The sequence below is a fragment of the Drosophila bipectinata genome, chromosome 2R (assembly GCF_030179905.1).
Source record: "Drosophila bipectinata strain 14024-0381.07 chromosome 2R, DbipHiC1v2, whole genome shotgun sequence".
Lineage (NCBI taxonomy): Eukaryota > Metazoa > Arthropoda > Insecta > Diptera > Drosophilidae > Drosophila > Drosophila bipectinata.
The window spans coordinates 1972025-1983516 of record NC_091737.1 but is presented as its reverse complement, the minus strand read 5'-3'; the positions used below and the strand labels follow the sequence as shown (position 1 = coordinate 1983516).

The 11492-nt window shown below is 41.7% G+C and overlaps 1 long non-coding RNA gene across 2 annotated transcripts; it reads left to right on the top strand.

Moving 5' to 3' along the window:
- Positions 1 to 4202: 4202 nt before the first annotated feature.
- On the top strand, positions 4203 to 6270 carry LOC138926121 (uncharacterized). Of its 2 annotated transcripts, XR_011442486.1 has the most exons (4): positions 4203 to 4466; positions 4653 to 4842; positions 4953 to 5085; positions 6167 to 6270. It is a non-coding gene; the product is annotated as an uncharacterized lncRNA (long non-coding RNA). The 2 variants fall into 2 exon arrangements; XR_011442485.1 differs by lacking the exon at positions 6167 to 6270 and having other exon boundaries at positions 4204 to 4466; positions 4953 to 5485.
- Positions 6271 to 11492: the final 5222 nt, after the last annotated feature.

Sequence of the window (11492 nt, the reverse complement as noted above, 5' to 3'; positions counted from 1 at the left end):
CCTTGTTGTTGTCTGAGGGGCCGAGTCTGCCCTGTACTGTTGGAGGGACTCGACCATCGCGAAGGCACCCCCCGAAGATTTTTTTGGACATTTTTCTACACTCGACAAGGCATTACGAGTCCTTGCCTTTGTTTATCGCTTCATCCAGCGCGCGCGGAAGATTCGATTCCCATTCGAAGAGCACATGACAGCTAATGAGGTTACGGCCGCTGAACGTCTTCTAGTTTCCGTCACTCAGCGCAGACACTTCGTCTCTGAGATGGGCTGCTTAAGCGAAAAGCGTCCAGTATCGGCATCCAGTCCGATTCAAATTCTGAACCCCTTTGTGGATTCGCAAGGCCTTGTGAGAGCCTGCGGCCGGGTCACGTTCTCTGAGCATCTCCAATATGACGAACGGCATCCTACAATCCTTCCGTACGACTGCCATCTGTCTCGACTCCTGATTCACTTTACGCATCACATCACGCTGCACGGTGGCAATCAGCTGAAGATCCGTCTGATCCGGGCCAAATTCTGGATTCCAAGAGTAAGGAATTTGGTGAAGTCCATCGGCTATTCTTGTAAAGTATGTGTCATCCACAAGAAGAAGTTGCAGACGCAACTCATGGGAGAGCTACCTAAGGAACGGACGTCCTTCTCGCGCCCAATAACGTACACCGGTGTGGATTATGGCGGTCCTTTCGAGATAAAAAACTATACGGGGAGTGCCTGTCTCATCACAAAGGGTTATGTGTTGGTGTTTGTGTGCTTCTCGACTAAGGCCATCCATTTAGAGCCTACGTGGGACCTCGGTTCGTGTCCCGGAGAGGATGCCCCCGTCAAGTGCAGTCCGACAACAGGAAGACGTTTGTGGGGGCAGCTGGCCCACAATCCCTCGATTATCTCCATAGCTATCCCGCAGCTTCTCTGGCATTTCATTTCTCCGGGAGCTCCCCACATGGGGGGCCTGTGGGAAGCAGGCGTCAAGAGCTTCAAGACCTTGTTCTACAAGTCCACCGCCACTCGGAAATACACCTTTGAGAAGCAGGCTACTCTCTTGGCGAAGATCGAGGCGTGCCTGAATTCGAAGCCACTCGCGCCAATGTCCAAAGACCCTGCTGATCTGTTGGCTCTTACACCCGGGCACTTCCTTATGGTAGGCCCACTTCTCGCCACGGTTGAGCCCGAGATAAAGGGGGATACCACTTCCATCATTAATCGCTGGCAACACCTGAAGGCTCTTCAGCTGCAATTTCGGCTGCGATGAAAGGAAGAGTACCTCAGCGGCTCCGGGCGGTTCTCGTGAACCGGTATTGCTCGAGCTGCCTGGCCCACGAGCACTCCGACGAATCGTGTCGGCGTGGGGACGGCTGTTAGACGTGTGGTCAGGATCACCACACGCTGCTGCACCTCGTGGAGAAGCTGCGGTCTCGGCGCAAGGCACGTCGAGAGGAGCACCGGTCATGCAGCGCGGGAGACAGGACACGAAGTGTCTCGGCTGGCACCCGGCCTCTCGTCGAGGGCCCCCGCAGGACGCGGTCACTGGCCCACCCTATCGTCGCTGCTGCGGAACAGCGTCAACGTGCTGCCGACTGCACTAGTGCACATAGACACCGGGATCCGGATCTTCGACACGGGGGCTCTCATCGACCCGTGCACGCCCTCGAGCTGCATCGACGCATCGCCAGCGGCGTGTTCCCGGCTGCCCACTACCAGGGTTGGGGAAGAACAAGTGTGTTCGGCCACCATGGTGCCAAAGACCGATGATAGCGTTCGGCTGGAGGTCCCGAAAGCTGAGCGAGGCGGATGAGCGGTTCCATCTGCCAGCGACGATCTCCGTCTTCCTGGGCGCGGATATGTACCCGCGCATCATGCAGCCGGGCTTCCTGAAGATCCAGGACAGGCTGCCAGTGGCCCAGAGCACCGTTTTTGGATGGGTCGTGTCCGGAGCCTGTCACCAGCCGTAACGTCGAGGAATCTGTTGCAACCCGAGTGATTGCAGGGGGGGCGGGATGCTTAGGTGAAGGGCCGTTGTGCCGCTCAGCTGAGCTTAAGAGCGGATCCGCGCTGAAGAGCGCATCCGCACTCGCCCCTTTGTGCTCTCTCGCTCGCTCGTCGTCGATCGTCCGCTTATTTTTCTAATTAAGTTTTAATCTCTTGTAAGCAGCGAATAAAGCTGGATGAGTTTTTGAATTCAACCGCGACGCCCCCGACTTCTTTCTTTTTTTCACCATTTCTGGAATCTTTTGCGGCAGCAACGCCCCCCTACAACACTGGGAAACAGTAGCAATGTTTACATAAATAATCATACCTTAAATATGCAGCGTCAGCCACCCCTAGATATACATAAAACTAAATGTAAATTCGATTATACTTCTCTATGTTATCGCCTCCGTTGACTAGCTACGGATCAGTTTTTTTGATTTTCGTCTTCTTCAGGTCATCGACTTCGTAAGCTTTATCACACTCCCAACCGTATTGTTGACTCAAATTGTTGGGTTTTGTTATAAGTCTTGGCATGAGGTGCCAACTGAAAGCTGAGGATGGCCTTCAATTCAAAGGAGTTAACACCACTTCTCAGCATTAGGAAAATCGCTCAAAAAATAATGCTTCCCAGCTTAACAAATCTTCACGGTCAGCATACCCTATAGTACAAAAATAATGCACCGGACACCATATACGAAACGTATAGGTCAGGGCTAGATAAAGCTATATGACCAAACTTTACTTACCTAAATTACAAAGAAAAATTTAAAAATGGCATCTTGAAATTACCATACTTCTGGAATTTTCCTTCCTTTTAAGCACTTTATAATTTACGATTTTTACAGCACTTCTAAAACGAAACATTTTGACTTGTTTATTCCTTCGCTTATCTGGTTCCACTAATTAGCATCCTTCAGTCCAAAAAAAATTTAGAAGTTAGTTACTAAAATATGAGCAAATTTTGTTATACAATTTAAATTTTTGTCCAAGTACATCAGCCTAGTACCGTAAAGAAAAAAGTTTTTCAACCAGTGGGTGTGACACTGCCACATTATAAAGCCACTGACCAACCTTTAATGATTTCTATGTCCAAAAACTCAAAAAATTAATCTCATCCTTAACACTTATGTACGTATCAGAATAGGAGAGGGCTACCGTAGCAAACTCTCTAAACAATATTCTGATAGCTCTATCTTTGCATCCCATTTTATAGCCTTTACAGCAGTGGTCGGCACCCCAATACATTGATATGATTTTAAAGCATTATTGTTAGTAACGAATAGCAGAAAGTAGGCTCTGAGCATGACGTTTCACACATTTATACTGTGTGTGTGTGGCAGATCTCGGGCAGAGAAATTTCCTATGCCCTCGGGATAGGGCCGTGCCGACGGGGAACTCTGCTTTACAGGAACTTGTTTAAAGCCGGAGATCTTTAGCTCCGGAGTTTTTCCAAGTGCGTACACTTTTCCAAGAAAGTAAAACTTAGGCGGAGAGCTAAAATGATAGATCAGTCTTGCGCATATAAAATTCAATCAGCAAATTTTATTTTTTATCCGTCATTCTCCGAGAATAACTTATTATCAGACCTTCTAAGATAAAATGAGTGGAGTGGTAGACTCCACTCTTGCTCCTGAAGAGGTGAAATCACAAGAGTTTGGTGACATAGAGTTTATTTGAATTAAAATCATTTTGTCCGTAAAATCTTTATACATTACATGTTTATATATACCGCCTTTGTCTGAACCGCCCACATATTGGCAGCATTTGTCCGCTATTCAATCCGTTTTTAATCTTATGACTGATCGTAACCAGCTCGTCGCTGTGGGCGACTTAAATATCCCAGAATTAAAGTGGTCCAACGTCGATAACTCACCATCTTTGTCACTTATCACTCACCATGACTTCACCGCGGGCATGTTTGACATGTCCCTAGGTCAAATTAACCATGTTAGAAATTCGCTAGGTCGGCTTTAAGACTTATGTTTGTATCTGATCCTGATGGTACTGCTCTCTCCACAGCTTTCCCCCTTTCAACCCCAGAGGATCCATATCACCCCACGCTGGAAGTCTCAATCGAAACCATTCCTGGTATCTATCAGATGCCTCAGATGCCTGACAAATAAGATTCGCTGCTTCCGTAAAGCTGATTTTCACAAACTTAATAGCCTTATCGATACATTTGACTGGTCTGATATTCTGGCGTGCACTGATCTTAATGTCACTTTAGAAAAATTTTATTTTACTTTAAATACATTTTTTGACTCCTATGTGCCATGGAAATATCCGTCCACTTCAACAAATCCTCCCTGGTATACAAGGTGCCTCACTAACCTAATATAGGCTCTTACTAAAATATAAAAAAAACCTGCAGTAGTGTTGATTTTTCAAGATACTTACTAGCTCGGTCGAATTTTACCGGGCATAACGCTGAATGTTATAGGAATTATATTGACCGCTGCCGGATACAATTTACTCAGGATCCGAAGCAGTTTTATAATTTTGTAAGCACTAAGCGTAAACATGTATTTTTCCCACCACTGCTTACGTTTGAAAATTCATCTGCGACCTCTGATCAGGCCATTGCCGATCTATTCGCAGAATTTTTTCGAACAACTTATTCTCCGCCTAAACTGACAGATCAGCCTTACGCATACAACATTCAATCAGCTAATCTTATTTTCTTTCAGTTTTTCTCCGAGACTAACTTATTGTCTTATCTTCTAAAAGTCTACAAGTCTACTTCTAAGTCTGTCTACATAAATTCTGTGCTAGGACTCTGGGCAACACTGGGCAAACCTCTACATAGACTTCTGAACTAAAAGGCGCCAACTACATAGGCATCAATAAATTGTCAGCAATTCCGAAGATGTTTGAAAAGTAAATAGCTCCTCATTTGCAACACCTTTGCTTCATTAAGCGTCGCCGAATTAAAAGCAATGCCGAATTATAATTACACATTATAAAAATATTTAATATTCTTCAATCAGATAAAACCGGATGATCAGAAGATTTACTAGAAATGGTGCTTGCAGTGACTATTGTAGTGTACAGAGAGTGCGGCCCAGACATTGATAAAGATCTCGGAAACGGAATGGGCGGACTTACCTAGACATTGCGAAGGTAATTGATTCTCTAAAGATAAGCCCGTTGAAGTCGGTAGGTCGAGAAACAGTCGACTTGCGATCAACTAGCCGATTTGTACATACTTAAGCCTAATAAATAAACTTAATACTAAAAGAGCGGCTGCTGCCTGTCATAGATGGCTTCCGAAAGGAATTTCAAACCGATTTTATTTACAAAGTCCTCAGTAAAGCATTCGATTCAGTCTTTCACTCACTCCTGTTGTGATTACTGAATCTTTTGGGATTTCCTATGTGGATCTAATCTTAACGTGGATTTCCAGCTACTTAGACGGAAGAACCCAAATAGTTTTCCTTAAAAATGTACATTTCCGCCTGGTCCGTGCTACATCTGGAGTCCCTCAAGGAAGTCATCTTTTCCCGATACTGCTTACTCTTTTTATTAACAACTCGCCCCCTTTAACGGACTCGCTAATGATTATGTATACAGACAACTTTGTTTTTAATACAAATCCGCTACTGCGCAATCCAAACTTCTGTCCGATCTCGAACATTTGCAAAAACCGTGTTTAGCGAATGATTTAATACTTAATGGATTAAAATGCAAGCTCTTTTTATCGTTCATGCCCTCTCCAGGCTGCGTATTTTCTCTATGGGATTTCCTTTGAAAAATTAACTCAGGTTAATGGTCTTGATGTCCTATTAAACTTAAAACTCAAATTTGCCAACCATATTTCCACACTATAGGTGGTCAAAATTGTTGAATGACCCCTATTTTACGAAAAGTTTTTTTATTTCCTTGGTCTGTCCGATACTGGAGTACGGTTCAATGGTCTGGAGTTCCCAATATGCAGTACATCAAGACCGCATAGAATCCGTACAAAAGAACTTCTTAAAATTTTCGCTTAGAGGTCTTAACTGAATCTTATCTTATCTTATCTGAATCTAATCTTACCTTCCTGTAACGAACGCGTCTGCTACGTTGTACCAGATTTGTCAGATATCAATTTTGGGTGACGAAAAAAGTTTTTAAAGAGTCTGCAAAATATACAGACAAAAAAATATATATTGTTTTCGATGCACGTGACGAATAACAATATTTTTTAATGTTGTTTACGCAGTCTGACAGCAAAAAATCTACACGCATAATTTCACCTGCTTCATAACTTTTGTGCTGCCATGACCCAAAGTCCAGAACTTGGGAATACGCCTGGACTGTGGCGTGATGCTGCAAAGCTGGATTAACAGAAGAAGGAGAATTAAGAAGGATTAACGTGAGCTTTAAGCGATATACGAGGTGTGTTCAAAAAGTAAAGCCTAGTACTGAGTTGACGAAAATCCGCTGTTGAAAATCCGATAACGATATCGCACTTTATTCAGCTACCGAGCTAGTGTGACCAAAAAAATTAAGAAAAAAGGTAATACTGAACAGCTGTTGTTTGTAAACAAAAAACCAATAAGCAAAAATTAATTCAAATCAATTGGATGTTTGTGTTTTCTTTATTTTTTTCGCCGCTAACGAAATGATTAAGAAATAGAAAACTGTGTCAAAATCAAAATCAATCACAAATCATTGTATGGCACTAAAATGCCCCTTGCGGGTCAAATCCTATATTATGGGCTTCGCCCTGACCGCACTAATTAATTGCAATTCATCCTCGCGCGCCGAAAATTTTTCGGGCCGACTATTTTTTCCTTTCATCAATTTTTCCGCCATGTTTTAGCTTTCGAAATAAATAAAATTAGTTCTTTCAACTCCCCGAGATCATCTGTTTATTTTTTTTGATCCGGCAACGCCATTCAATTCGATAACAAATATTTTCGTCAACACAGTACCCGCAAAATTTAGGAGGCAAAAATTTCTTCTTCCTCCTTTTTTTACACCGTTTTTTTTATATGGAGTTTGACAGCTGTCACTCGTTCGACAGCGGATTTTCGTCAACTCAGTACTAGGCTTAAGGTGACTTTACAAATTTCGCGGGAAACATATTTTCGATTATCGATTTTTTTTTGCTTTGTTATGTTGGTACACTGTGCCCTAACATCTGTACCAAGTTTCAATTGAATCCCCTTTTTTGTTTGGTTGTGAGAGGTGTAAAGGTTACAAGTTGTTTTGCGTGCTCGGCAATTTATTGCTATTGAAAAATATGGATCAAAGAATCAAAAAAGCACGCATCGCTGGAAGATCTCAAGGCTATACGGAAAAGTGCTTATGGAAAGTGCTTTGAGGATTGGAAAAACCGTTGGCATAAGTGTATTGTATCTTAGGGGGAATACTTTGAAGGGAACAATATAAACATTGACAAATAAATTAAAAGATTTTCCAAACATCTAAACACCATGACTTTTAAACACCTGGATGACCTGAACCGGCTGCCGGTACCTGAATAGTCACCAAGACACGGCGTATGCCTGGCCGGTGCCCTTATTGACGACCAACACGGAACAGCGACGGGCGGATAAGCGCCGATAGGGGAGCTGAGCGGAAGTCTAAAAGGAACAAACATCTGGAGCAGTGTCCGTCGAGAGCGGTAATTGATTTGTAAATAACCAAGGCCATATAATAAAGTCAAGGCCAAAGCCATTAAATAAATGTCAAATTTTAGCTATTTTTATTATTTCTGGGCTCAGGTAATGACGTCGGGTTATAAATGGGTCACAAACACTGATAGCTAGCTGCGGCATTGTGAGCAAAGAAAACCATTGAAAGTTATTCAAAATACATAAAAAGAAAGATTTTTATATAAATTATTATATTATATATTTTTATTTATTAAAATTAAACATAGCAGTTTAAATCGGATATTTATCTCAAATATGGATCTCAAATATATCCATTACAAAATAAAAATTCACAAAGCTCAAGTACCAGTCCGCGGCAAATTTTATTTTGTTTAAATTTTTTACTTATAATAGCGGCATCTAGTCTCAAGAAGGTGCCTTCACCGTTTTAACAGCGCTTTTATCGCTCTCTCTTCTAATCTCCTTCGGTCCGTTCGCAATGCGCACGGGGACAGGACATTGCTATCGCATGGGTTCTTATAGATAATGCGCTTTGGAATGTAAGCTTCCTTTTTAACTTTTCAGGAAAGGTCTGGTGTGCGCGGCCGGCTTTGGTTCTCCGCTCACTACCATAGACTTGATTGCATGGTTCTCTTTTAGATAATGCAGTGGTTCTGGATTGCATACCAGAAAGCTTTGGTCTGTTCTCATAATCATATCGAGACGATAAGACAGGGGGGGCGCACCCTGAATAACCTGGAACAAATATGAAAATTACATTATGCGCTTGTTTACTTTAGAACAGTGGGGGCAAAACGCACACATGTTTAAAATTAGTGTATGTTTAATTCCCTATCTATATTTTCTATGGAGAAAACTTTTTCCAACCCAATTTCTGAGTAAATTGTAGGGATGAAACGGATATCCGATAACTATCCGGTATCCGGCCGCCATGATACTATCCGGCCGAATACCGATAGATATCCGACCGATTTAAAAAAAACAAGCTGTATAAAATAAACAAATTTATTTAAAACATATTTAAAAAATATAAACATAAATAGCTAATATCTTGCACTAACCTATGCTCAGGTAGACTTAGCTCTTGCTGGATCGTCAGCAGTTTTTCTTGAGCTAGACCTGAAAATGAATGATACAAAAAAAAACTATAAAACTATAAAAAACATGGTAACACTATACAAGGTAGTCTCGTCGGCTGCATTGTACCATGGATACAACTGTTAAATTCACTCATCAAAGAAAAGACCCAAATCGAACCGAGTCCACCCGATCGTTGGCGCGACGTCTACACAAACGACTAAGTTTTGCAAAATATTCGGCGGCCGAATTCTACCCTATGCACGCGTGCTATGGAAAATGAGAGTTAACCCCCAACTGCTTTAGAAAATAGAAAAATGGCCGCTATCAAAACGCTTTTACATTACGCATACTCTGAAGTAATATACGGGTTCCATTATCCTTCATATTCATATAATGTCTCCTTGAGCACGCTAAGTAATGCTGTTCGTCACCTCGTGGACGTTGCTAACAACCGTAGTCGGCCGAATTCAGTCTCTCGTTAGCCATCGGACTTTAAGGTGTGACCATGGAATGTAAGACTTCGCACTCAACTTGCGATCTAAACAATTTCAAAAATCACAAGAAAGGAAAGCTAACTTCGGGCGGAGCCGAAGTTTATATACCCTTGCAGTTAAAACCGGATATATATCGCAAACATCGGATATAGTTGGCCGATCCTTATGGGAATAGGAATATATAATCCAATTTATTACAATACAAAATCTAAAAAAAAGTCCCAAACTTTTATCTTCAAAAATACGAAAGTTGATATTTCTACCAAATACCATTTCCGATCGTTCAGTTATATGGCATTTATGGGATATAGTCGGCCGATCCTAATGAAATTTGGTAGGTTGGATCAACTGACTAAAAATAGAATCTGTATTAAATTCCAGCTTTCTATCTTCAAAAACACGAAAGTTGGGTCATTTCCGATCGTTCAGTTATATGGCAGCTATAGGATATAGTCGGCCGATCCTTATGAAATTTGGCATGTCGTAATGCCAAAAGTAGCTCTTAGGTAAAATTTGAACTCTCTTACTCCAAAAAAACCAAAGGTATACCATTTCCGATCAATCAGTTATATGGCAGCTATAGGATATAGTCGGCCGATCCGGGCCGTTCCGACTTATATACTGCGTGCAAAGGAAAGAAGGGTGTGTGCAAAGTTTCAAGACGATAGCTTTAAAACTGAGAGACTAGTTCGCGTAGAAACAGACAGACAGACGGACAGACGGACATGCTCATATCAACTCAGGAGGTGATCCTGATCAAGAATATATATACTTTATAGGGTCGGAGATGTCTCCTTCACTGCGTTGCACACTTTTGACCAAAATTATAATACCCTCTGCAAGCGTATAAATATGTCGTGTTTATGAAAGTTTAGTGACATCTGGAACCACTTTAATGATTTGGAAAACCAGTAAGCCAAGTGCAATTTTTGCAAGTCCATTTTAAGCTGCAAATCTCAAAGCAATTTGTCCCGACATTTGAAGAGTATGCATACAGAGGAACTTCATCCCGTAACCCGCCAAAACGATGACGACATTGTGGTTGCTGTGCAAAACGCGCAGCCAAAGATCTCAACATTTGTGCACAGGCCTGTTTCGCATTATAAATTCCACTGCCTCGACAAGCAAGTGGTTCGAGTGATGGCCAAAGGTCAACACGCTTGGTAGATGGTAGATGAGCCGGAGTTCAAAAAGCTGATTTATGAAGTTTGGAACTGCCCTGGTTACCCGCCAACGAGGAACACTTTAACCAATGCTTTAATTCCAAAACTTCGAGATGAGCTTAGAGGAATCATAACTGAGAAGCTTAGAGAAGCAAAAGTGGTTTGTTTGACCATAAATGGATGGACCTCATTAACAAAAGAGAGCTATATGGCCCTCACCGTTCATTTTATCGACAAAGAATCAACAAGCCTCATTTCATTTATTTTAGCTTGCCGATCATTCCCAATCAGCCACACTTCTGAAAATCCTTGCCGATTTTTGCAGACCATCATTTTAAAATGGAACATTAAAACAAAAGTAGCGTCAAAAGCAAATGTCAATCAGACAATGCAGCAAACATTGTTAAAGCCATTCAACTATGCAAGTGGCGACATATCGGGTGCTTTGCTCTAGACAGTATTGGAGGACAAAATAGCTCAATATTTTAACAGTAGCTCAGCTGGATTAAAGAAATTGGGAGAAATGGAAATATTGTTGAAATTGCCTGAGCTTAAAATTAAGCAAGACGTTATAACACGATGAAATGGAACACTCAAAATGTGTAAGCGTCTCCTACTTTCGCCACGTTATCGAACCTGCGGATAGACTTAATGTTATAAGCAGAGGATTGGGACGTTATTGAAGGAGTGATTCCAGTACTGCAGCCATTTAGTCAAATATCTATAGAAATCTCAACAGAAAAGAACGTGACTGTCAAAGATAATTGTATTATCTGGACTTTTGCAAAAAAAAAATTACAAGCATATTAGATAATTTTAAATTGGATACAAACCCAACCAATGACGACTTCATTGAATGCATACAAACTGATATGAATTCTTGCTTTCAAGATTATGAATCAAACATTTTGTATGCTGAAAGCACCATTTTGGATCCCCGATTCAAAGGACGTGTATTTAAATCTGAAGAAGCGTAAAAAAAAACCGTTCATAATATAAGAACAAAATTGATATCGTTTCAATGGGCCACTGCTCAGACTGTCAACTAAAACGCATTGAAAATGACAACGACACCTGGAAGGATTATGACACAACTTTGCAAAAAGTCAGTAAGCCCTCCAACAGTACGGCCGCAGCCATTAGGGAACTAGATAACTATATATAGCCGAGGAATACATTATGCGAAT